At 45.2% G+C, this 26,204-nt stretch overlaps 1 pseudogene; it reads right to left on the reverse strand.

The window, feature by feature from the left end:
* The window catches only part of LOC148138252 (perforin-1-like), a 67,025-nt pseudogene extending 51,724 nt beyond the window's left edge, over positions 1-15,301 (reverse strand).
* Positions 15,302-26,204: the final 10,903 nt, after the last annotated feature.

The following is a 26,204-nucleotide window of genomic DNA, read 5'->3' on the forward strand; positions in this document are numbered from 1 at the left end:
TGAAAGCTGTCGAGGTGAAAACATTAAATATTTTCTAGAGGGGGAAATGCATCATTCTTGGGTCTAAAGGGTACAGGGGAGAAAACAAGGAACGGGGAATGAGTTGAACCATGATCCTATTCAATGGCAGAACTGGATTGTGGGGCTGAATGGCCTCAATCATCCTCCCGTCTTCTTTATTTGGAGAAGGGAATCGAAACTTCTCACCCACAGGGAAAGGGAGCAGGAGGATGATGGAGTGAAAGCACAAGAAGCTACCAGACTGGATGTGACCCCACTGCGGTGTTGTGCACAATTCCTGTCATCAAACCATCGGATGGATTCGAGCACAGTGGAGACAGCGCACGAATGGCTAGGCACAGAGATCTATACATCGCGAAAGACCCTTCAGCCCATCAAGCGTTCGCCCTTGCATACACCACAGCAATTCCCAGCAATTAACCCAATAGCATATCTACTTTGGCGTTGCAAGATTATCACCAGCCCTTTAGTGTGCTGAGGGTTTCCGCACTCTGCCAACCTTACAGGTTAGCGGTTCCTGATTTCCCCCACTGTCTGGGTGAACACGACTTTGCTCACATCCCTCTCTAAACCTCCTGCCCTGTGTCTTAAATATACACCCACCTCCTCTGGGTCATTGATCCATCCATCAGGGAAGCCCCTAACCCTACCTGTCTCTGCTTCATCAGGAGGCTAAGGAGATTCACCACGATAACAATTCCACTGGCCTGTTTTTGTTGATGTATTGCAGAAAACATCCCATTAGGATGCATCCCAGCAACTGCAAGACATTCTGAAAGGTTTTATTCAACAGCCAATTCCATCGTGAAAACCAAACTTCCATCCATCTGCACAACTGGTTGCTTCAGAAAGGCGGCCAGTATCATCAAGTCCCCTCCAACCTCGGTTATTCTGCCTTCCATCAGGCAGAAGGTGCAAACAGATAGTTCGGACAGATTCAAGTGCAGCTTCTTCGCCGCTGTTATCAGACTTACAAACGGACTCCTCAAATATGGAAGTCGATCTTTCTCTGCCACTTTTCTGTAGCTATTACGGCGGCACGGTGGCACAGTGGTCAGCACTGCTGCCTCACAGCGCCTGAGACCCGGGTTCACTTCCCGCCTCAGGCGACTGACTGTGTGGAGTTTGCACGTTCTCCCCGTGTCTGCGTGGGTTTCCTCCGGGTGCTCCGGTTTCCTCCCACAGTCCAAAGATGTGCAGGGTCAGGTGAATTGGCCATGCTAAATTGCCCGTAGTGTTAGGTAACGGGTAAATGTAGGGGTATGGGTGGGTTTCGCTTCGGCGGGTCGGTGTGGACTTGTTGGGCCGAAGGGCCTGTTTCCACACTGTAATGTAATCTAATCTAATCTGAATGGTTCGGGAAGGGGGTTGTAGACTTAAGGAAAGGAACAGGTGCTTTACAGCAGGATGTGAGGTGCAGCATTGTCACCGAGAAGGTAATGGGAATCTGGAACTGGTGAGAAACTGTATTCTTCATCCTCTTCAATTACCCTGGTGTGCTTATGTATGGTACGGTTTCCTAACAGTTTCTACCCTGCTGTTGTTAGAATACTGAATGGATTCACAAAATCTTAATATTCGCCTGTACCTGTGCAGTTTTCTTTTGTTTTTGCCGCTGTTTCCCTATTACTTTCTTATTTATGCTACTTAACAATGTGATCCGACTGTATTACTCACAAGACAAAGCTTTTCACTGTGCCTCAGGACACGTGACAATAAGTTCAATTCAATTCAATTCCTGGATAGCACGCAGCGCAATACTTTTCACTGTATCTCGGTACACATGACCATAACAAATCAAATCAAACCGAGGAAGGGAAAGGATTATTCCCGTCTCGCCCATCGATTCCCCTCATTTTTCCTGACAGGGACGACTGTAAAGGTAACGCCTGGAAAAAAAAAAGCTACTTGTTGCGTCGAGACACAAGGGGAGAAAATGAGAGGTGCAAGAAACAGAAAGACAGAGAATATCTATGGCTATACAAATAGTTAGTTGGGGCGTGGATTGGGTTGACCTGGGCAGGTGGTGGAGGGACAACTTCAAACGAGACGTCTGGGAGGGGCATGGTTCAACCATTCGTTTTCGAATGAGAACAGGATTTTGGCTCACAATGGTATCGAGTGCGTCGTGTCAACAGGTTGAAACCGTACTCTCCTCGAGAGAAAGAATTGGAGAAGCAGGTGTTAGTTGGCAGGTGTGTGGGTGGCACGGCGACACAGTGATTAGCACTGCAGCCTCACAGCGCCAGAGACAGGGGTTCAGTTCCCGCCTCGGCCAACTGTCTCTGTGGAGTCTGCACATTCTCCCCGTGTCTGCATGGGTTTCCTCCGGGTCCTCAGGTTTCCTCCCACAATCCAAAAAAATGTGCAGGTTAGGTGAGTTGGCCAATCTGGATAGCCCGTAATGTTAGGTGAGTGGGCGGCACGGTGGCACAGTGGTTAGCACTGCTACCTCACAGCGCCAGAGACCCGGGTTCAATTCCCGACTCAGACTGACTATGTGGAGTTTGCACATTCTCCCCGTGTCTGCGTGGGTTTCTTCCGGGTGCTCCGGTTTCCTCCCACTGTCCAAAGATGTGCAATTCAGGTGAATTGGCCATGCTAAATTGCCCGTAGTGTTAGGTAAAGGGGTAAACGTACGGGAATGGGTGGGTTACACTTCGGCGGGTCGGTGTGGACTTGTTGTGCCGAAGGGCTTGTATCCACACTGTAAGTAATCTAATCTAATAGAAATGAACGGACCAAAGCTGTGCGTGTGTGAATCTAACGATCGTGATGAAGATTGGATGGTGAAATTTCTTGTGTAAAGATCACCACAGAGTGAGAACCGTGAAACCTCCTTTAGAAGATGATAGGACTATGAAGGCCAAGAGGTGGCACAGATGAAAAGGGCTATTTTCTGATTGCATCCTATTCAGAGGAAGGGAAGAACGTGGATTCCAGGAGACTCTCCTGATGAATGCTTTGGAGTTCCCTGCTCTGGAATGTTGTTGGCATCTGAAACTGGGGAAATGAGCAAAAACACAGAAAGGGGAAACATGAAGTCGGACAAATAACCAGAGAAATGTTGACATTGAAGAAGGGGGCAGAGTGATTTGTGTAGACGCGAAAGGTGACCTCGACAAAGCTTCAGGGAGATGTTTCCTCATTGCTGACTACAGACAATCACAACACAAATCACGACTGATCCCATCGGTCTGAAATTTCATGTTCAAGTTCCTTCATCTGTAATTTTAGGGATGCTTTGTGATTGGAAACTGGAAACGCGTGATTAACGTTATTTAATCCTTGATGGGATGTTTGTGTTTCTGGTCAGACCATTCCCCGAGAATGTGATGGTGAGCTGACTGCCTGTATCGTGACAGTCCATTTGGTGCTGGGAGACCACAGATACTCTCAGACGGGATTTACAGGGCACTAAATTGTTTTCAAACTCAAAAAATATAATGGACCAAAGGACCCAGTCCTATTTCTGTCACTACTTGTCTCTGACACGCTCAATTTCTGTGTCTCTTCATCTACGTCTCTGTCTCTCCACTTCTCTCTCTCTCTGACACTCCCTCCCTCTATATACTTCTCTTTATTTCTCTCGAAATCTCTCTTTTTCTCCGCTTCAGTCTCTCTGTCTCCCTTTCTCTCTCTTCCTCTGTCCTATCTCGCTCCCGCTGTATCTGTCTCTCTGTTGCTTCTCTCCATTCTCTCCGTCCCTCTCTCCCTTCCTCAGCACTAACCCTCCAAAATTGCGGCGTTCTCCCTCAGTATTAGCATTCTGATAGTGCGGAGTCCCTGCACTGTGGGGCTTCCTCAACAATCCTGGTTTGACAGTGCAGAGCTCCCTCAGCACAGACCCTCCCACAGTGCCAAGCCCCCTCAGTGCGTACACTCTGAGTATGCGGAGCACCCTGAGCATTCACCCTCCAAGAACAGTGGTAGCAATCTGCTTTCTCCAACCACTGCAGTGCCCTATGAATGGAGGGGTGAGCCACTCAGTGCCGTTAGGAAGGGAGTTCCATGATTTTGACCAAGTGACAGTGAAGGCATAATCGAGCTATTTCCAAGTCATGATAGCAAGTGAATTGGAAGGTAATTTGCAGAGGCTGGTGTTCCCATGTATCTGCTCTAATTGCCATTAAAGGTGGTCATCTCATCAGTTTAGAAGGTGCTGTCTCAAGACCCTCGGTGAATTTCTGCATTGCACCTCACAGATGGTAAACACTGATAAATGGTGATGTTTTGGAGTGAGTGATGAAAGGACGTGTGAGCATGTCGATAGAGGGAGCTGCTTTGTCCTGGACAGTGTTGAGATTCTTGAGAGTTAGACAAAGGTGAGCCAGTTGACGTGATGTATTCAGATTTCCATAAGGTCTTTGATATGGTGACGCACAGGAGGCTGCTGCGTAATACCAATGTGTGCCATTTGTAAGTGACAGTGACAACTCACCAACATATCCACGGAGAAATGTAAAACATGTGTTGAAGTGTTCTGATATGAGCTTAACACGGCACAGTCTGTCAGTCCCAGCATCATGTATTGTAATAGAGAGAGAGACACAGGGAGAGGGAGACAGACAGAGAACGTGAGACAGAGGGAGAGAGACAGAGTGAGAGAGATGAAGGCACAGAAAGAGAGGTGAGGAGAAAGTCAGACTGACAGACAGAAAGACAGAGAAAGAGGTAGAGAGAGAGGGCAGAGAGGAGGAATTGGAATCTGAGAACATAAAATCTTAAGGTGCAGCGTGAAAGTGGGAATAAGTGTTGAATTGGAGGTGTATCGTGTCCTCCTCAGGATCGGGCAGATCTATTACCTGCTCTTCGCTGTACCTGGTGAGTAACTGAACTGGTGTGTTAAGTACCTTTACCTGTGTCTGACTGCACAGAGCTCTGCGCTGTTGACATGTCTGCTGTGTGACAATGGCAATGGACTGAACATAACGGAGTCCAGCAAGACTGTCGTGCCATGGCGAAGCAGGATCCACACACGCCCCAACTCTACCTGTCAACTCCCGGCAGTGTGTTCAATCACAACTCAGTTAGACGGAGCAGCAGGAGGAAACCATTCTGCCAATTGAAACTCTTCTGCCGTTCAATGAGTTCATTTCTCATCCAATCGTTCTCAACTCCACTTTCTTACACTATCTCCGATTTTCAAGCCAGATTAGAAATAAAACGATCTCTCTCTCTCTCTCAGCCTTGAACATACTGAATACCCAGCCACAGCACCCCTTTGCGGTCAAGAATCCCATAGATTCACTCCTCTCAGAGAGAAGAAATTCCTCCTCATCTCTGACTGCAATGGGTGACCCCTTATTCTGAAATAATTCCCTCCGGTTCCAAATTTGGAACCATAGACTGATTGATTCAGAACCTGCCAATAAGCCACAACCGTCTTTGCTCAAAAACGGCAAGGGAGCTGGTGGACCAGAATTGTCACTATTTGGGATCTTCACTGGGTGGTGTCATACCAGGCTTAGACATAGAATATAGAAAAATGCAGCACCGAACTGGTCCTTCAGCTTTCGATGTGAACGAATCTACGCCCATCCCCCTACACTATTCCATCCTCAGCCATGTTTAATACTCCCTAGTGTCACTGTGTTAACTACATTGGCAGTCAGGGCATTCCACGCCCTTACCACTCTCTGAGTAAAGAACCTGCCGTTCACATCTGTCTTAAATCTATCACCCCTCAATTTGTAGCTCTGAACCCTCGTACAGGCTAATGTCATCATCCTGGCAACAAGACTTTCACTGTCCACCCTATTTAATCCTCTGATCATCTTGTATGCTTCTATCAAATCCCCTCTTAGCCTGCTTCTTTCCAATGAGAACAGACCCAATTCTCTCAGCCTTTCCTCATGAGACCTTCCCTCCAGACCAGGCAACATCCTGGTAAATCTCCCTTGCACCTTTTCCAATGTTTCCATATGCTTCCTGTAATGGGGCGAACAGAATTGCACACAATATTCCATGTGCGGCTGCCCCAGTGGTTTGTACAGTTGCTGCATGACGTTACGGCTCCAGTACTCAATACCTCTACCAATGAAACCTAACACACCGTATGCCTTCTTAATAGCACTATCAACCTGGGTGGCAAATTCCAGCGATCTACGTACATGGTCTCCAAGATCCCTGTACACATCCACACTACCGAGAATCTTTCCATTGATCCTGTATTCTGCCTTCCTGTTATTCTTCCCAAAGTGAATCACCTCACATTGAACTCCATTTGCCACCTCTCAGCCCAATTCTGCATTCTGTCCAAGACTCCCTGCAACCTGCAACAGTCTTCCACACTGTCCACCGACTTTCGTCTTATCTGCAAACTTACTAACCTATCCACCTGTGTTTATGTCGCAGTTATTTCTAAAAGTGACAAACAGCAGTGGCCCAAAAAGTTTCCTAATGAAGGGCTTATGCTCGAAACGTCGATTCTCCTGCGCGTCGGATGCTGCCTGACATGCTGCGCTTCTCCAGCACCACACAATCGACTCTGATTGCCAGCATCTACAGACCTCACTTTCTCCCAGGCTTCGACGGAACCATTCATTCGTGACATTTGGCAACAATTTCCTTGGCATCGCCGGAGTCATTTATTGATTGAATGAAAACTGCGTAATCTGCCATCGAGAGGTGCGAACACAGGTTCTGGGAGCATTGCCTCTCTTTCTGACTGAACAATGTAACGACAATTGTGGGCGGCACGGTGGCTCAGTGGTTAGCACAGTTGCATCACAGCGCCAGGGTCCCGGGTAAAATTCCAGCCTCTGGGCGACTGTCTGTGTGGAGGTTGCATGTTCTGACTGTGACTGTGTGGGTTTCCTCTGAGTGCTCCGGCTTCCTCCCACAATCCAAAGCTGTCCAGCTTAGGTGAATTGGCCATGCTAAATTGCCCATCATGTTTGGAGCATTGTCAAGGGTAAATGTAGGGGGGTATATATAAGTAGTTTACTCTTCATGGGGTTAGTGTAGACTTGTTGGGCTAAATGGCCTGTTTCCACACTGTTGGGAGGCTATGATAATATCACCAGAACATGCTCTCCCCTCAGCCCACCCTCTTTTCTTAAACATTGCTTTCAAATAGCCGACCTTATTCAGAGACCAGAGCAGGACAGTTGCATGGGGCCCTTCGACAATTCATTCTACCCCTTCACTCTTTAAATCCCTAAACCACTCGATACTGGCTCAGTTATTGACTACATTGACGTCGGAGCTGTGTTGGAGAGGGAGAGAGGATTTAATTAGGGCTGTGATGGTGCAGTCGGCTGAGGACTGTCAGACAGAGTTTAATTTAGGTCAATCTGAGGTGCTAATAAGGTTCTGTGGAGTATTACTGAACAAAGAGACATTGAACTGCAGCTTCATAGTTCCTGCAAAGTGGATTCGCAGGTACACAGGACAGTGAAGAAAGTGAATGCTATGCTTTCCTTTATTGGTCAGTGCATTGCGTATATGAGTTGGCAGGTCGTGTTGCGACTCTACAGGACATTGGTTAGGAGACTTTTGGAATTTTGCGTGCAATTCTGGTCTCTGTGAGACAGGAAGGACATTGTGAACTTGAAGGGATTCAGAAAAGATTGACAATGTTTTGTTGCCAAGGTTAGAGTGAGCTATAGGGAGAAGCTGAATAAGCTGGGGCTGTTTTCCCTGGAGCGTCAGAGGCTAAGCGGTGACGTTATGAGGTCCATACAGTCAATAGGAGCATGGGTAGGGTAAGTTGACAATGTCTTTGCCCTTGCGTCTTGGAGTCCAGAACTAGAGGGCATAGGACGAGAGTAAGTGGGAAAAATTTAAAAGGTATCTGAGGGACAACTTTTTCACTCAGAGGTCTGTGTCTGTATGGAATGAGCTGCCAGGCACAATACAGCCTTCTGGATGGGGACATGAATAGAGGGAAATGGACCAAAGAGTGGCAAATAGGACTGGATTAGGTTAGGATGTCTGGTCGACACAGACGAGTTGGACTGTAGGGTCTGGTTCTGTGCTGTAGGTCTCTATGTCTCGTTGACTCTCCGTGATGATCAATGATGTTAGGTCAACACCGACCCTGATTGTGTTATCGGAAGCTTCCCTCAAAGTGTTATCTCTGCGTATCGTTATGAAGGTATAGATGTATACTGTACCTTGAGGAAAGTTAAAAGCTGGCAGAACTATCTGACAGCACCAAGTGTTCTGAACAAGATGCAATATAACCGTTTGGTCCAGCAGCTAGAGTAGCTGGTTGTGTGGAGACGAAAACAAACTCGAATGAGGCTAATCAGTTTAAATTATACCCCCAAAAACACCAAACTCCAATCAAACTTGAATTTAGCATATTGACAATATTAAAAACAAATGACACAATCAGATGCTTTCAGGGTATAAGACAGGGCACGTAAACAGATGTGGGAGAACTGCCAAGCCATCAGCATGTACAGAATGCCCAAACCACAGCTTCCTTAAAGGTACCTTTACCAGTCAATGACCTGGGAAACAGAAATCCCCCAGAGGAAGAAAACCTCCAGAGGAAGATACAAAGGGAAGATTCAACAGCTGCCTGGTTTTGAAATCTGAATTTACTCAGGGGTTTTATCAGACTCCTAATATAGAAGGGAAAGTAAAAGATGGGATCGAGGAAGGAGTTGTAAACCGTTGTTCGTGAGTCATTCTCTGTTATAATTTCAGAAATAAAATTGTTAGTCTTTACCTTAAATCTTTCATGGCCTCTCGAATTTACAGAGATTACCACACGGGGGTGAATCATTTCCGTGTTGCTGGTTTAAATTAGCGGAGGGTGGAGTTTTCACTGAGTTGTAAGGGTATGAGTGAGAATATCACTTCTGCCACTAGCCGTGATGTCAGCTATGGATGCAGAGGGAGGGCAGTAAATGGAATGCAAGGCCAATTCATCGGCATGTCACAACAACAGTGATACATACATTCTTGTTTAGCATTTTTTCTGGATATCAGTTACCAACTTGTATTACCATTCAATTTCTACATGAAGTTGCCCAAATTTATTTGTATTCAACTCTTGGTATTGTTGGTGGCCTTGGTACATTTTAGTTATCGAAATCTGAGCAGGTTGTTCAATGCAAATAACCCATTTCTACAGCTTTCTGATGCTCGGAAGATGTTTGCCAGGACAATTGCCATCTCCAAGTCATGATAAGTACTGGGTGTGACCATTTGAATATAATAACCAAAGCAAGAAGGCACATTTAATACTGTCAATTGGTGCTGAGTTAAACTATTATTTTGTGTCCGACGGGATCTCTGATGTCCCTGCGTGTTTTCCTTCTCCACAACTAATCCAGTGACGATAGTGATCCTGTGTTAAGAAAATTGCGGTCTCTCTACGTGCATCACCCATTGCCTGGTCGCCATGGCAGTAATTGATATGCTGGGCATCTTCTGGATCTGACTTTGAGGCACATTCCAATTACTTTTAAAGAACACTTGCATTTCCTGGAGTCCATTCCTCTGTGTAACATCCACACTGTCATACTCTGTGCAGCAACTGACTGATCAGTCTGGTTCACCGTCGCTTTCACCTTTGACTGTTTTGTCGCCATCTCTTGCCAGAACCTGAAAAGTACATATTGAAATGCGGGAACAGCGGCCGTGGTTCTGTGTACAGTAACTGTACTGAGCTGTTCAAAGAACATTTTCTGGTATTTAAAGTTGACAGAGTGGCATGTGCGGGTGAACCAAACCCAGTTTTGTCTGGGCAGTACGGTGGCTCAGTGGTTAGCACTGCTGCCTCACAGCGCCAGGGTCCCAGGTTCAATTCCCACCTTGGGTGACTGTGTGGAGCTTGCACATTCTCCCCGTGTCTGCGGGGTGTTCTGGTTTCCTCCCACAATCCAGATGTGCAGGTTAGATGAATTGGCCATGCGAAATTGCCCATATTGTTCGGTACATTAGTCAGGGGTCAATGTAGGAGAATAGGTCTACATGAGTTACTCTTCGGAGGATCGGTGTGGACTTGTTGGGCCGAAGGGTCTGCTTCCATACTGTAGATAATCTAATCTAGATTGTATGCTGACGTTTCACCATTCTGGGTAGCAACCACGTTCGTCTACACGATTCCCACCCCAGGCTTCCCATTTCTCCTGATCCTGTTGTGCAATGCTTTTATTGTCAGACACATCCTCGTGATCAGCAGAGCCCACAGGAGACTCCGGGCACACAGCATTTGGGAGAGTGCCAGAGATCCAGAGTTGGAGAATCGAAGGAAATCCATCGTCCTACTCATAGCTATCTCGGCCAATTTCATGATGTTGTGGTCTTTACTAATGTTCTATACTATATGGTTCCGCATGTACTGGTTGGGTTGCCAAACACTATATCTACACATTTTTTTTCTGATGGAATTAAACTTCATACTGCAGCTATTGAGCTGCTGCACTACCACTGGGATTTATGCTGTGACTCAGGCGAGTTTCAGAGAGCAGCTTGTGATTGTCCTGAGATATACCGCATGCAGAGAGAGATTTAAGAGAACATCTGTCAGGAGTCAAGGCATTGAATATAGAAGTTGGGAAGTTGGGAGACTCTGAGTTGATTATCAGAAAGTCAAGTCCGTGACTAAATATGATCCTATGTAGGATGCAGAAGAAGGGAAAGGAAACTGCAGAGGTCTGGTTCAATTAAAACGTGGAATTTGTTCATGGATTTGATAAGTATGCACCTGTCAGACAGGGAGCAAGTGGTTGAGAGAGGGAACCGTGGTTTATTGATGAAGTTGAATCCCTTGTCAAGAAGAAGAAATAGGCTTACGGTGAGATGAGGCGTGAAGGCTCAGCTCAGGCGCTTGAGAGATACAAGGTGGGCAGGAAGGACGTAAAGAGAGCACTAAGAAGAGCCAGAAGGGGACATAAGAAATCATTAGCAGGTGGGATCAAGGAAAACCTGCAAGCTTTGTGTAGATACGTCAGAAATAAAATAATGACTGGAGTCAGATTAGACCCAGTCAAGGACAATAGCGAGAAGTTGTGCATAGAGTCCAAAGAGATAGGAAAGGCTCTAAATGAATATCGTTTGTCAGTATTCACATTGGAAAAGCATAATGTTGTCACGGACAATACTGAGATACGTGCTATTGGAGTTGGTGGGACTGAGATTCATAAACAGGTGGTTAAGCAATTTGGAATGTGTGAAAATAGAAAATAGATACCTTGTGCCAGATGTCATGTATCCTAGGATTCTCTCGGAAGCTAGGGAGGAGAATGCAGATCCTTTGGCTTTGCAGATCCTTGTGTCATAATAATCTACACAAATACTGCCAGAAGATTGGAGGATCGCAAATGCTGTCACTTTGTTCAAGAAGGGGAGTAGATGTAAATCTGTTAATTATTGAACAGTGAGCCTTACTTCAGTTGTGGGTAAAGTTTTGGAAAGCGTTATCAGAGATAGGATTTCTGATAAGCTAGAAAGGAATCATTTAATTAGGGATAGTCAACATAAGCTTGTGAAGGGAAGACCGTGCCTCACAAACGTTATTGAGTTCATTGAGAAGGTTACCGAACAAGTGGAGGAGGGTAAAGCAGTTGATACGGTGTAAATGGATCTCAGTAAAGCGTTTGATAAGGTTTCCCTTAGGAGGCTACTGCAGAAAATACAGAGACATGGAATTGAGGGTGCTTTAGCGGTTTCGATCAGAATTTGGCCAGCTGTAAGAAGGCAGAGGGTGGTCGTTGGTGGGAAATGTTCATCCTGGAGTTAAGTTACAAATGGTGTACCGCAAGGATCTGTTTTGGCTCTATTGTTGTTTGTCATTTGCATAATGACATGGATGAGGGCGTAGAAGGATTGGTTAGTAAATTTACGGATGACACGAAGGTCGGTGGCGTTGTGGACAGTGTGGAGGGATGTTGCAGGTTGCACGGTGACATCGATAAGCTGCAGAGCTTGGCTGAATGGTAGCAAATGGAGTTTAATGTGGAAAAGTGTGAGATGGTTCAATTTGGAAGGAGTAACAGGAATAAGGTTTACTGGGCAAATGGTAAGATGCTTGGTCGTGTGGATGAGCAGAAAGATCTCAGTGTCCATGTGCTGAAAGTTGCCAGCCAGGTTAGGAAGGCGTTCGGTGTGTCAGGTTTTATTAGCAGAGGGATTGAGTTTCGAAGACAGGAAATCATGTTGCAACTGCATAAATCTCTCGTGCAGCCGTACTTGGAGAATTATATACAGTTCTGGTGGCACAGCATACTATTAGAATCTTGTGTTATTCGAAAATAGTTAGTAGTTAGAAGGGACTTATTCGGTTATGTGAATAGTATACTTCATTTACTCACTGTGGAATAGATAACTGAATTTCTACTTGCTGATTTCAAAGTGAGTGTGAGGGATTTATTTTGTTCAAACACTAGAAGTTGCTGACAAACAGGCTACAACACCTTTCACTCTCCTTTGACAGATTATAGAGCGATGTTTTCCTCTTTGGCTGTTTCGGTTCATGTTCTCAGAGGGGTGTCAACATCAATTTTGATGAAAATGTAGCCGGACCACTCCCAGTTCACTCCCACACACACACAATACCATTCGGACTAAAATGCATTCCCTTTCAGTGTCACTCCACACGATCCCAAATGGCTCAAACATCTTCCAATGCATTCCCACTCTAAACAATCCAAATGATACGAACCCCATTCTACATAATCCACATGATCCGAGACACATCCCCATTCACTCCCATTCTACACATTTCCAGTGGACCCAAACTCCTTCCTGCCTACTCCCACTCTACACCAACCCAATGGACAGAAATCACGTCCCATTCACGCCAATTCCATGTGGTGCCATTGGACTAAAACTCATTTCCGTTCAATCCCACTGAATGCAATCCCAATAGACCCAAGTCACTTTCCATTCACTCCCATTCTGCACAATCCCAATGCAGCCAATCCCCTTCCAGTGCACTCCCCCTCCACATAATCCTAATAAACATAAACCCCTTTCAATTCAGTCTCAGTCTTCAAAGTCCCAATAGACTCAAAGCCCTTCCATTCACTTCCACTCTACACAATCCAAATGGAAACAAACTACATCAAGTTCCACCCTAGTTGGAACTATCTCAGTGGACTAATCCACTTCACATTCCCTTCTGCTCCAAGCAATCCAATTGGAGTGAAACAACGATCCATTCACCACAAAGCTACACGATCCCAATGGACACAAATCTCTCGCGATGTTCTGCAACTCCACACAATCCCATTGGGCAATGACCTATTCCCATTCACTCCCACTCTACACAATCCCATCCGGCGATAACCCCTTCCAATTCACTCCCACATGACACAATCCCATTGGACTAAAAACCAATTTCCGATCATTCACAGTTGATACAATCCCAATGGGCCAAAACCCATTCCTGTTCACTCCCACTCTACAAAATGCTAATGGGCTCACCACCCCTTCCCATTCACTCCCATTCTACACAGTCCCAAATAACTCAACCCCATTCTCATTCATCCTCACTCTAGTCAATCCCAATGGACACAAACACTTTACCATTCACTCCCACTCTCTACCATACAAAAGAAACCAAACGTCCTCTCGTTCAGTCAAACTCTGCAAAATCCCAATGGACATAACCCCTTTCCATTCACTCCCACTCTACATGATCCAAATGGACCACAAACCCGTTGCCGTTCTCTCTGACTCTAATCCCAACAGAGCGAAATCCCACTCTACACAATCTCAACGGGCCCTAACACAAGTTTGTTTCCTCCTACTCTACACAATCCGAATGAACTCACACTCCTTCCAATTTGCACCCGTTCCACACAATCCCACTGGAACCAAACATCTTCGGTATCCCTCCCACTATTTACAATGTCACGTGATTCAACCCCATTCCCTTTAACAATCACTCGACCCAATCCCAAAACTCCTTGCTGTTCACTTCCACTCTGCACGTTCCCATCGACCAAAACACATTCCCGTTCAGTCCCACTCTTCATAATCCCAAAAGACTCAAAGCCCTTCCAATCCATTCCCATTCTGCATAATAAGAATGAACCCAAACACCTTCTCTATACACGCCCCTACCCATTTTCCTCAATCTATCTTTTTCGTGGATATTATTATGTTCCTGGGGAAATTAAGCTGATCTCTGACCAGCTGTTGCACCAATGTATCACAACATAATTTGTCCTGTACTCAGATTCCCCCGTTGTCACCAATTTCTTAAAGTCGCCTATACTTTTAAGCGTAATTGCACCAGGACACTTTTCTTTCCTTTACCTACCATGCCCGTCATTTACAGCCCCACAGCACTCTACAAGCTCGCTGACTGAGTGTGCCCGTGCAGACAGATCACATGGAACAAGCTAAATGCACAGTTAGATTTATTGAGAAAGTGAAAGATTATACAAATCCACCTTTTCCTGCATTGAGCTGTTTGAGCGGTTGAAAAAGCCTTCAAAGCGTTTTGATGTAATGGCATAGAGCTTCCCACGTTGTCTGCACGGCACAGGCAGGAGCAGGGTTGACGCGGGTCGGGGTAGGACCCGTGAGGGCACCGAGGGCCCACACCGCAGTTCTGGGAGATGGCGTTGCCCATGATGTAGTTGCTGATGTCGCGCTGCAGGATCTTCTTCCTGGGGTCGCCAGAGGGCAGCAGGTGGTGGAGCGGCTCCAGAGCGTAGCGCACAAGGCCCGGGCGGGTGAGCCGGCTCTCCGTTCAGCTTGCAAAGGCCGAGCCGTCCCTGGAGAAGAAGAGGTCCACCCCCTGGCGGGTCCGGCCCCCCATCACCCATGTCTCCCGGTCGCTGAAGGCCTGGTGGAAGTTGCTGTGCTTCATGGAGCGCGCCTTCTCCTGGCATCGCTTGTAGCCCTCCGAGAATTTGGTGGTGAGGCCGACCGTGACACCAGCCTCCACCGTAAGGCAGTCCTTACCCTCCTCGGCAGTGTAGCCCTCATACACCGCATTGCACGTCCGAATAGCCATCACGTCCTTGTAACGCCCGCCCAGCTGCACCGCCGTGAGGTAGTGGGCGCTGTAGGTGGCCACCAGCTTCTGGTAGGGGTATGTGTCATTGCCGACGTTGCTGGCTGGGAGACTAGAGAGGAAGCGTTGGAAATCAGGAGCCAAGAGGGGCTTGCCCTTCACCCGATTTTGGTAGGAGAGGCATTGGAACTGTTGACTGGTGAAACTGTAGCGATCGCTCTGGGAGTGGGTGGTGCCAAACTCCACCATCTTGGAATGGGATCCAGCCAGCACCACCTTGACACCAGCTTTGGGTATTTGCACGGACAGGTCCTCCCACCAGTTGTTGGTGATGGCTGGTGGGATCATCAGCGGTGCTGGAAAAGCACAGCAGGTCAGGCAGCATCGGAGGAGCAGGGAAATCCACGTTTTCGGCATAAATCCTTCATAAGAAATGATGGAGGGCTTATGCCTGAATCGTCGATTCTCCTGCTCCTCGGATGCTGCCTGACCTGCTGTTCTTTTCCAGCACCATAATGTCGACTCTGTTCAGAGCATTGCCCTAAGGTGAGTGAGTGTTGATGGTGTTTGTGCTAACCATAACAGTTTTATGAGCTTTTAAGGGGAGTGTAGTGCTTAAACTATTGGGAGAGGCTGAACAGACTCAGACTATTTTTCATGGAGATGTCTGAAAGGTGACCTGAAAGAGTTTGATAAATTCATGAGGGGCATGGATAGGATCAACAGACATGGTATTTTCCCTGACGTGAGGGGGTCCAGAATTGGAGGTTCATAAGTTTAAGGTGAGAGGGGAAGATTTAAAAGGGGCCTGAGGCACAAATATTTCACGCAGACGGTGGGTACATGCCTGGAATGTGAAAGTGGTGGAGTATGGGATAAGTTTAATATTTAAAATGCATCTGGATGGCTATTGAAATGGAAAGGTTTGGATGCATATTGGCCAATTATTGGCAAATTGGACTAGATTATTTGGGATATCTGGTCAGAGTGGGAAAGTTGGACTATAGGTCTGTTTCTGCACTGTCGATGTTTATGACTGCATGAGTCACACTGAATGTTTAAAGCCAGTTTGCTTACTTTGATAGATTTATGAGCTGTTCAAAGCTGTATGACATTTTAAGTGTCAATTGAAGACCTGTTTGCTGAATCTCACAGATTTAGATTCTATTATGGACAGAATGATAACTTTAATTTCGTGTAGATGGACCATTCAATATGATTTGAACCCCTCAATTAGATTCCTATCTGGAACTCACTCCTGGGAGTCTTCTGTCTATATATAAACCAATCTGAACACCTCGATGACATTTCAGTCTGTAACGCAGTTGCAGTTATCTCTTCTTCCACAGATTTCAGTTTGGGCATCACTCTCGGGTACCTGTTAGTCTATATATAAACGTTGCCGAATCCCTCAATTAGAGTCCAGTCTGTACATCACTCCAGGTTACCTGTTTCTCTGTATATAAACCATGCCAAATTCCTCCATTAGATTCCAGTCTGTACATCACTGCCAGGGAGCTGTTATTCTGTACGTAAACCACCATGAACCCCTTGAAAGCAATTCAGTCTGTAACTCACTCTCTGGAGTCTGTATTCGAAATAAAAAGGCAACCTGGTCACCTCGATGAGATTCCAGTTTGCAACCCACTCCCAAAGACCTATTATTCTGCAGCGAAAAGACCCTTGGTTATATTCCAGTCTGTAACTCACTCCCAGATATCTGTTATTCGATATTTAAATAGTCATAAATCGCAGCATTAGGTTCCTACCAGTAAAAGAAAGATGCACCCAGGCATCTGTTATCTCATTTTAAACCATCCTGACCGTATCTACTAAATTCCAGTCTGTAACTCGCTCCCGGGTATCTGTTATTATACATATAAACCACCTCAAACACACCGATCGGATTCCAGTCTGTAACTCACTCCCGGGTATCTGTTATTATACATATAAACCACCCCAAACCCACCGATCGGATTCCAGTCTGTAACTCACTCCTGGACATTTGTTATTCGATATATAAACCATCATAAATGCCTCGATTCCATTCCAGTCTGCAACTTACTCATGGATAGCTGTTATTCTATGTGTATACCTCTATTATATGTGAACACCTCTATTATATCCCAATCTGCAACTCACATGCAGGTAACTGGTATTCTGTAAGTAAAACAGCCAGAAGCCTTGTATTAGGTTCCAGACTGTACCTCATTCCTGGCCATCTAGTATTCTCTGTATAAACCACCCTGAACAGCACCCTGAACATGTCAGTTAGGTTGTCTTTAACTCACACCTGGGTATATGTTATTCTCTACATAATCCACCTTGAACACCTCCAATACATTCCAGTCAGTAACTCCCTCTTGGGTATCTGTTAGTCTGTGCATAATACACCCGAAACTCTCCTTTTGATTCCAGTGTGTAACTCACTCCTAGGATTTTGGTATTTTATCTATAAATCACCTTGCACCCTCGATTAGATTCTAGTCTGTAACTCCCTCCCGGTTATCTGTTAGTCTGTGTATAAGGAGAAAGTGAGGACTGCAGATGCTGGAGATCAGAGCTGAAAATGTGTTGCTGGAAAAGCGCAGCAGGTCAGACAGCATCCAAGGAACAGGAGAATCGACATTTCGGGCATAAGCCCTTCTTCAGGAATGAAGATTCCTGAAGAAGGGCTTATGCCCGAAACGTCGATTCTCCTATTTCTCGTCTGTGTATAAACCTTCCATTTGATTCTAGTCTGTAACTCACTGCCAGGTATCTACTATTCTGTATATAAACCACCCTGCTCCCCTCAATTTGATTCCAGTCTGCACCTCACTTCGGGGTAACTGGTGTTCTGTATACAAATGAGCCTGAAACACCGCATTGGTTCCAGTCTGTACTTCATTTCTTGGTACCTGTTATTCTGTATATAAACTGCGCCGAACCCTCGATTAGATTCTAGTTTTTAACTCAATTCTGCGCATCTGTTATTTGATGTATAAATCATCCTGACCTCCTCAATTAGGTAAGAGTCTATAACTCACTCCTGCTTAACTGTTATTCGATGCACTGAACTCCTAGATTATTCACACTGAACGCCGTGATTATCCCAACTATCTGTTATTCGCTATATAAATCATCATAAATCCCACCATCAGATTTCATTCTGTAAACAACTCCCAGGTATGTCGTATTCAAGTTTTTAATATCATCTGGAAGACCGCAATTAAATTCCAGTCTATAACTTTTTCCTACGTAACTGACATTATATATATATAAACTATCTTGACCTCCTCGAATAGATTCCAGTCTGTAACTCACTCCCACGTATGTGTGACGTTTTATATACACCACCCTGAAGCCCTCGATTAGATTCTAGTCTGTAACTCTCTCCTGGATATCTGTTATTCTACATATAAACCACCTTTTGAACTGATTGATTATATTCCAGTTTGTAACTCACTCCCATGTGTATGTTATTCTGGAAATAGATCATCCTGAACACCTCGAAGACATCACAGTCTTTAACTCACTCCACCCCATCTGCTATTCTATATATAAACATCCTGAACCTCAGGATTAGATTCTAGTCTGTAAGACATTCCTGGGTATTTGTTATTCTATACATAAAGCATATTGAATATTTAAGTTAGAATCCATTCTGTAACTTACTTCTAAGTCTGTGTTATTTTAAACTACGCTGAACGGGTCGAATAAATTTCAAGCTGTAACTGAATAGTGTGGATCTGTTACTCGACGGAGAACAAGACTGAAACTCTTTATTAAATTCAAGTCTGTAACTCAATCCCAGGTATCTTTAATTGAAATCTTCGCAAATCCCTGGATTAGATTCCAGCCTGTAAATCATTCCCAGCTATCTGTTATTGCATGTTTGAACTATACCAAACCCCTCGATTAGATTCCGTCCTGCAAAACACTTGCAGATATGTCTTATTTGACGTACAAAACACCCGAACCCCCTCGATGACATTCCTGTCAGTAACTCGCTCCCGGGTATTTGATATTCTATATCTAAACAACCCTGAACGCCTCAATTAAACTTCAGTCTGTAACTCACTCCGAGGTATCTGGCAGTCTGTATATAAACCAGGTCCAACCCCTCAATTAGAATCCAGTCTGTACCTCACTCCTGGGTATCTGTATATAAACCACCTTGAACCCCACTGTAAATAATCTAATCTAATCTAATCTAATCTAATCTAATCTAATCTAATCTAATATAGATTCCAGTCTGTAACTCACTCCCACTATCTGTTATTCTACATATAATACAGCACATATCCATGGATTGCTTTTCAGTCTGTGAAGCAGTCCCAGGTTTGTTCCATTCTATGTTTAAACCACCCTGATCCCCTCGATTGGATTCCAGTCTCTAACTCACTCCCAGACCACTATTATTCTATTTGTAAACCACTGTCAACCTCTTGACTGGATTTCAGTGGGTAGGTCACTCCCAGATATGTGTTATTCTGTACATAAACCAAACTGACCCATCGATTAAATTCCAGTCTGTAACTCACTCCTGGATACCTGTTCTTCTATCCCAAAAGAATCCCGAAAAATTGAATTAGTTTGAAGTCTCTAACTCACTCCTGGGTATCTGTTATTCTTTATATAAGCCACTCTGAACCCTTCAATTATATTCCAATCTGTAACTCACTCCCGGGTATCTGTGATTCTATATATAATACAACACAAATCTCTGGATTGATGTCCAGTCTATGAAGCACTACCAGATATCTGTTACTTATTGTTAGTTTCCAGTCTGAGAGGAACTCCTGGGTTTGTATGTTTTTATTAGATTACATTACATTACAGGTGGAAACAGGCCCTTCGGCCCAACAAGTCCACACCGACCCACCACCGACCAATACCTCTACATTTACCCCATACCAAACACGACGGAGAATTTAGCATGGCCTGCACATCTTTGGACTGTGGGAGGAAACTGGAGCACCCGGAGAAAACCCACGCAGACACGGGGAGAACGTGCAAACTCCACACAGTCAGTCGCCTGAGGCGGGAAATGAACCCGGGTCTCTGGCGCTGTGAGGCAGCAGTGCTAACCATTGAGCCACCGTGACGCCCACTATACAGATAGTACCTTGAAGGCCCTGATTAGAATTCGGTTTCTAATTCACTACCGGTTATCTCTTATTCTCTATATAAACCAACCCAAAACCATTAATTAGATTACTGTCTATAACACAATCCCAGGTATCTGTTATTCGATACATAAACCCCAATGAAACCAATTATTCTATTCCACTCTGGAACTAAATCCTGACTATCTGTTATTGTGCACATTAACGACACTAAACCTTTCGATTAGTTTCCAGTGTGGTATTTGTTATTCTATGTATAAAACACCACAAACCCCTGGGTTAGATCCCATTCCGTAAATCATTCCCAGATAACTGTTATTTCTTTTCTATCATCCTTGAATCTCTTGATTAGTCTGTAAATCACTCCTAGTTATGTATGACTTTAAGTTTAAACCACTCTGAACACCTCGATTGAATTCCAGTTTGTAACTCACTCCGAGACACCTATTATTCGGTATATAAGCCACCCTGAAACTCTTAACTCGATTCCAGTGGGTAACTCACTCCTAGATATGTTTTATTCAGTACATAAACCAACCTGAAACCCACGATTAAATTCCAGTCTGTAACTTAGTCCTGGATACCTGTTCTTCTACCAAAAACCATCCTGAAAACCTGAATTGGATTGAAGTCTGTAACCCTGGGGCTCTGTTATTGTACACCCCAGCCCTCGATTAGATTCCAGTCTGTAACTTACACCAGGGTATCTTTAATTATGTACACAAACCACCCCAAATCCTGAACCAAATTCGAGTCTGTGTCTCACACCTGGATATCTTTAATTCTGTTTCAAAACCACCCTGAACCCTTCAATTATATTCCAATCTGCAACCCTCTCCCGGGTATCTGTTATTTTATACATAATAACCACCACAAATCCCTGGACTATTTTCCAGTCTGGAATTATTCCCGGTTATTTGTTATTCCATGTTTAAAAACCCTGAACGCCTCAATTAAATTCCAGTCTGTCATTCACTCCTAGGTATATGTTATTGTCTATATAAACCACCCGATTCCCTTGATTAGATTCCAGTATGTGACTAACGCTCAGTTATCTGTTATCTATACTTCAATGACCCTAAAGACCTCGACTGGGTTCCAGTAGGTAGCTCACTCCTGGGTACCACTTACTCTACATAGAAACCAAAAGAAAACCTTCAATTGTATCCAGGGTCTGCACCACACCCCCAGGTATCTCATATTCTTGATATAAAACATCTGAGATCCTCAATTAGATTCCAGTCTGGAGCTCACTCCCAGGAATCTACCACCCCGAATCCTCAATTACATTCCGGTCAGTAGCTCACTCCCGGTTCCCCATTATTTGATAGAAATAATATCTCCCATGACTCGATTTCAGTCTGTAATTCATTCCCAGATATGTGTTATTCTATATGTAATCCACCCTGAACAGTTCGAATGGTTTTCAGTCGGTAACTCAATTCTGGATATCTCTTATTCTATATTGAAACCTCCTTGGACCCATCGATTACATTCCAGTCTTCAACTCATACCCAGGTATATGTAGATCTGCACATAAACACCTAAAAACCCTCGATTCGAATCCAGTCTGTAACTACATCCTGGCTATCTGTTATTCTGTACATAAACCACACTAATCCTTTCGATTAGTTTCCAGTCTGTAACTCACTCCAATTACCTCTAATTCTTTGTTTAAAACACGACAAACCCTGGATTAGATTCCACTCTGTAATCCCTTTTTATCCCTCGATTAGATTAGTCTGTAAGTTATTCCGAGGTACTGTTGATTTTATGTTTAAACCATCCTGAGACCCTCGATTGGATTCCAGTCTGTAACTCACTCTCAGATTCCTATTATTCTATATATAAACCACCCTGAAACTCATGACTAGATTCCAGTTGGTAACTCACTCCCAGATATGTGTTATTCTGGACAGAATCCAACCTGAATCCTCGATTAAAATCCAGTGTGAAACTCACTCCTGGATATCTGTTCTTCCATCCAAAAGCCACCATGAAAACTTGAAATGTATTCAAGTCTGTATCTCACTCCTGTGTCTGTTATTATACATGTAAACCACCTTGAGCAATTCAACTAGATTGCAGGCTGTAACCCACTCTTGGATATCTATTATTTTATCTATAAACCTCAGTGAACACCACGATTAAAATCAAGTCTGTAACTCATCCCTACATATCTGTTATTCCATATCGAAACCAACCCAAATCCCTCTATTGTATTCCGGTCTGTAACTCCTTCTCGGGTATTTATTCCGTATATAAACCACCCAGAACTCTCGATTACATTCCAGTCTGTAACTTACAGACTGGAATTCTGCACATATAAATAAACAAAATTCCTGGATTAGATTTCAGTCTGTAAATCATTTCCGGGTATGTTATTCCATGTTAAACTATCCTGAATGCCTCAATAAAATTCCAGTCTGTAATTAAATTCCAGGTAGCTGTATTTCTCTTTATCAACCACACTGAAGCCTTCGATTAGATTCCAGTCTGGAACTCACTCTAAACTGTCTGTTATTCTTCACATTAACGACCCTGCATACCTCGACTCGATTCCAGTTTGTAACTAGCACCTGGGTATTCTACATATAACTTATTCTGCGCATAAATCACCACAAATCCCTTGATTATATTGTGCGTCTGTACCTCACTCTCAGATTTCGCATATTCTTTCTCTAAACCATCTGAGACCTACAATTAGATTCCACTCCGTAACTCATTCCCGGGTGTCTGTTATTCTCGATATAAATCACCCTGAACCCTCCGATTAGAGTCCAGTCTGTATGTCACTCCGGGTTTCTGTTATTTTGGAAGTAAATCACTCTGAAGATTTTAGCGAGATACCAAACTGTAATCCACTCCCAGGTATTTGTTATCGTATATGCATAAAACATTGGAAACCCCTAGATTTGATCCCAGTCTGTAACTCCGTCCTGGGTATCTGTTATTCTGTGTAGCACCAAACCAGAAAACCTGCTTCATCTCTCTGTAACTTGAAACCTATCCTGAGCTGCTGATAACTTTCCCTGTAGTGTCCTTGCCCTACATTGTCCCAATTTCATGCAGTGCTCAGTTTGCACTTACCTCAGTGCAGTGTTACCTGCTGCTTCTCTCCGACCTCACACCAGCCGTGTCTGAGAGAGTGTGGAGGGCAGCGTAGCCTGTGTTTTATGATGTCTGAAACATACCACTGGGCCCCAGCCTAAACTTTAAGCCTGAGTGCTGTCACGTTGGTCTGGTGTGACAGTAAGTGTCATATCTCCACAGGATGAGGTCTGTTGGACAGCAGAGTGTCAAAAACTCGCAGCACAAGGCTTGTGCAACTCTCCTGCTACATTTAATCTTTCCATCTCTCACCTTTCATCTCCATGACTGTGCCCGGCAAGTTCCCCTCCCGACCCCTCACCGCCCCCCACTCAGTAACACATCGGCTGTTCCATCAGTGGTACTGTTTCAGAATCCTGCGAATTCCCCTCCTCAGGGGCATTGTGGGTCTACCCAACAGCACGGAGGCTGCAGCGGTTCAAGATGGCGGCCGCAAAAGATAGGGCACAGAGATGTGCAGGGAGACAAGGGAGAGCTAACTGGAACTGTGAGGAACGGAGAACTTGTGGTTTCAGTAGGACAACAACCATCCCCCATGGATGCAAAACCTTATCCGTTAACTCCCACTCTCCACCATCCCAATGGATCCAAACCCTTTCCTGTTCATTCCCACTCTGTATCATCCCAACGTACCCAAAACCCTTCCCATTCGCTTCCACTCTACAGCATCGCAATGTTCCCCAAATGCCTTCCCATTCAGTCCCACTCTCAACCATCCAAATGGATTCAAAACGTATCCTATTCAGTCCCACTCTATGCCATCTCAATGGATCCAAACCTCTTTCCGATCACTCTTCTCTACACAATCCCAATGGATACAAACCCGACTTCATTCGCTCCCACTCTACACCACCCCAATGTTCTCCAAACCCCTGCCTGTTCACCTGCGGTCTACACCATCCCAATGAACCCAAACCCGTTCCCATTCATTATCACTCTACTGACTCCCAATGGACTCAAACCCTTTCCTGAGTACTCCCACTCTACACCATCCCAATGAACTCAAACCCCTTCTCATTTATTACCACTCAACTGACTCCCAATGGACTCAAACACTTTCCTGAGCACTCCCACTCTACACCATCCCAATGAACTCAAACCCCTTCTCATTTATTACCACTCAACTGACTCCCAATGGACTCAAACCCTTTCCTGAGCACTCCCACTCTACACCATCCCAATGCACCCAAACCCCTGCTTTCCCATCCCATTCTATGAAATTACAATGGACACAAACCCTATTGGATTGACTGCCGCTCCACACCGTCCAATGAACCCAAACCCCTTGCCGTTCACTCCTGTTCTACACCATCCCAATGGATCCAAACTCCTGCCTGTTCACTCCCATTCTACCCCCATTCCTATGGAACCCAAAACTCTTCCCGTTCAGTCCCACTCTACACCATCTAATGGACCCAAAGCTCTCCCCATTTACGTCAGCTCGACACCATCCCGATGTCGCCCAACACCTTCCCGTTCACTCCCAATCTACACCGTCAAAATTGACCCAAACTCCTTTCCATTCACTCCCAATCGACATCATCCAAATGTACCCCAAACCCCTTCCAGTTCAGTCCTACACTACACTGTCCCAATGGACACAAAATCCTTTCTGTACTCTCCCGCTCGACACACTCCAAATGGACTCATACCCATTCCCATACACTCTCACCCCGCACTATCCCAATGGGCACAAACACCTTTACATTCACACCTACTCCCAATCGGAGTAAAAAAAGTAGAGTTTGATTGTGTTTGTGTGTGGGCGTCGCTGTCTGGGCCCAGCATTTACTTTGCCATCCCTAGTTGCCCCACTTGAGAAGGTGGAGGTGAGCTGCCACCTTGAACCACAGCAGTTTCCGCACTGTGGGGTCGACCCACAATACCCGAGGAGGGGAAATCCCAGGATTCTAGCCCAGTAACACTGAGAGAACAGCCGATATGTTACTGAGTGGGGGAAAGTGAGGCGTCGGAGGGGGAACGTGTTGGGTGGTGATGTTCCACTGCACCTGTTGCCCCTTGGCCTTCGAGATGAAAGTGGCTGTGGGGTTTGGAAGGTCAGGTCTGAGGATCTCTGGAGAGTTTCTGCAGTGTGTCTTGCAGACTGGGCACCCTGATGTTACGGAGCATCGGTGGGGTTGGGACCGAAGGGATATGATGCTGCACAATTTGAAAATAGCCATTTGCTGTCAATAGCGGGAAGACATGCACCGCAGGCATCTGACTGACGGAGTGTTGCAAGTTCAGAAAGCAGTGGTAAATATGTGATAAACTGAACTGATAAAGAAATATCAGAGCTGCGCGGAAACATGGCCAGAGGTGTTGAATTCTCCAAACCAAATCACCAACCACTAGAGAAGCTGCTGCACCTCACAAAACAACACATCCCCACTGAACACTGAAGTGGTTTATGGCCGAGCCCACTCTCTCTCTCACTCAGGGACATATCTGTACACTGACTGGTGTCTCTCACTTCCCCCGCTCTCCATCTCTCTCTCACAAGGAGATATTTGGACACTGACTGGTGTCTCTTAGTCCCATCTGTCTCTCTCAGGGAGATATCTGAATCCCAAGTGGTGTCTCTCAGTTCCCCGCTCTCTCTCTCTCTCTCTCTCTCTCTCTCTCTCTCTCTCTCTCTCTCTCTCTCCCTCTCTCTCTCAGAGATATATCTTTACAATGACTGGTGTCTCTCCATCCCCTCTCTCTCTTCCTCGGGGGATGTGTGTACACTGACTGGCTTCTCTCAGACACTCACCTCTCTCTCAGGATGATATCTGTACAGTGACTGGTGTCTCTCCATCCCCTCTCTTTCTCAGGGAGATATCTGTACACTGACTGGTGTCTCTCAGTCCCCTCTCTCTCTCAGGGAGATATCTGTACACTGACTGGTGTCTCTCAGTCCCCTCTCTCTCTCAGGATCATGTCTGTACACTGACTGGTGTCTCTCACTCCCCTCTCTCTCTTTCTCTAGGGTATATCTGGACACTGACTGGTGATTTTCAATTCCCAAACTCTCTTTCTCAGTGGGA

Source organism: Chiloscyllium plagiosum, unplaced genomic scaffold, assembly GCF_037043375.1.
Source record: "Chiloscyllium plagiosum isolate Xiang-an unplaced genomic scaffold, Cpla_swu_hap1 HiC_scaffold_41, whole genome shotgun sequence".
In the NCBI taxonomy this organism is placed as follows: Eukaryota; Metazoa; Chordata; class Chondrichthyes; order Orectolobiformes; family Hemiscylliidae; genus Chiloscyllium; species Chiloscyllium plagiosum.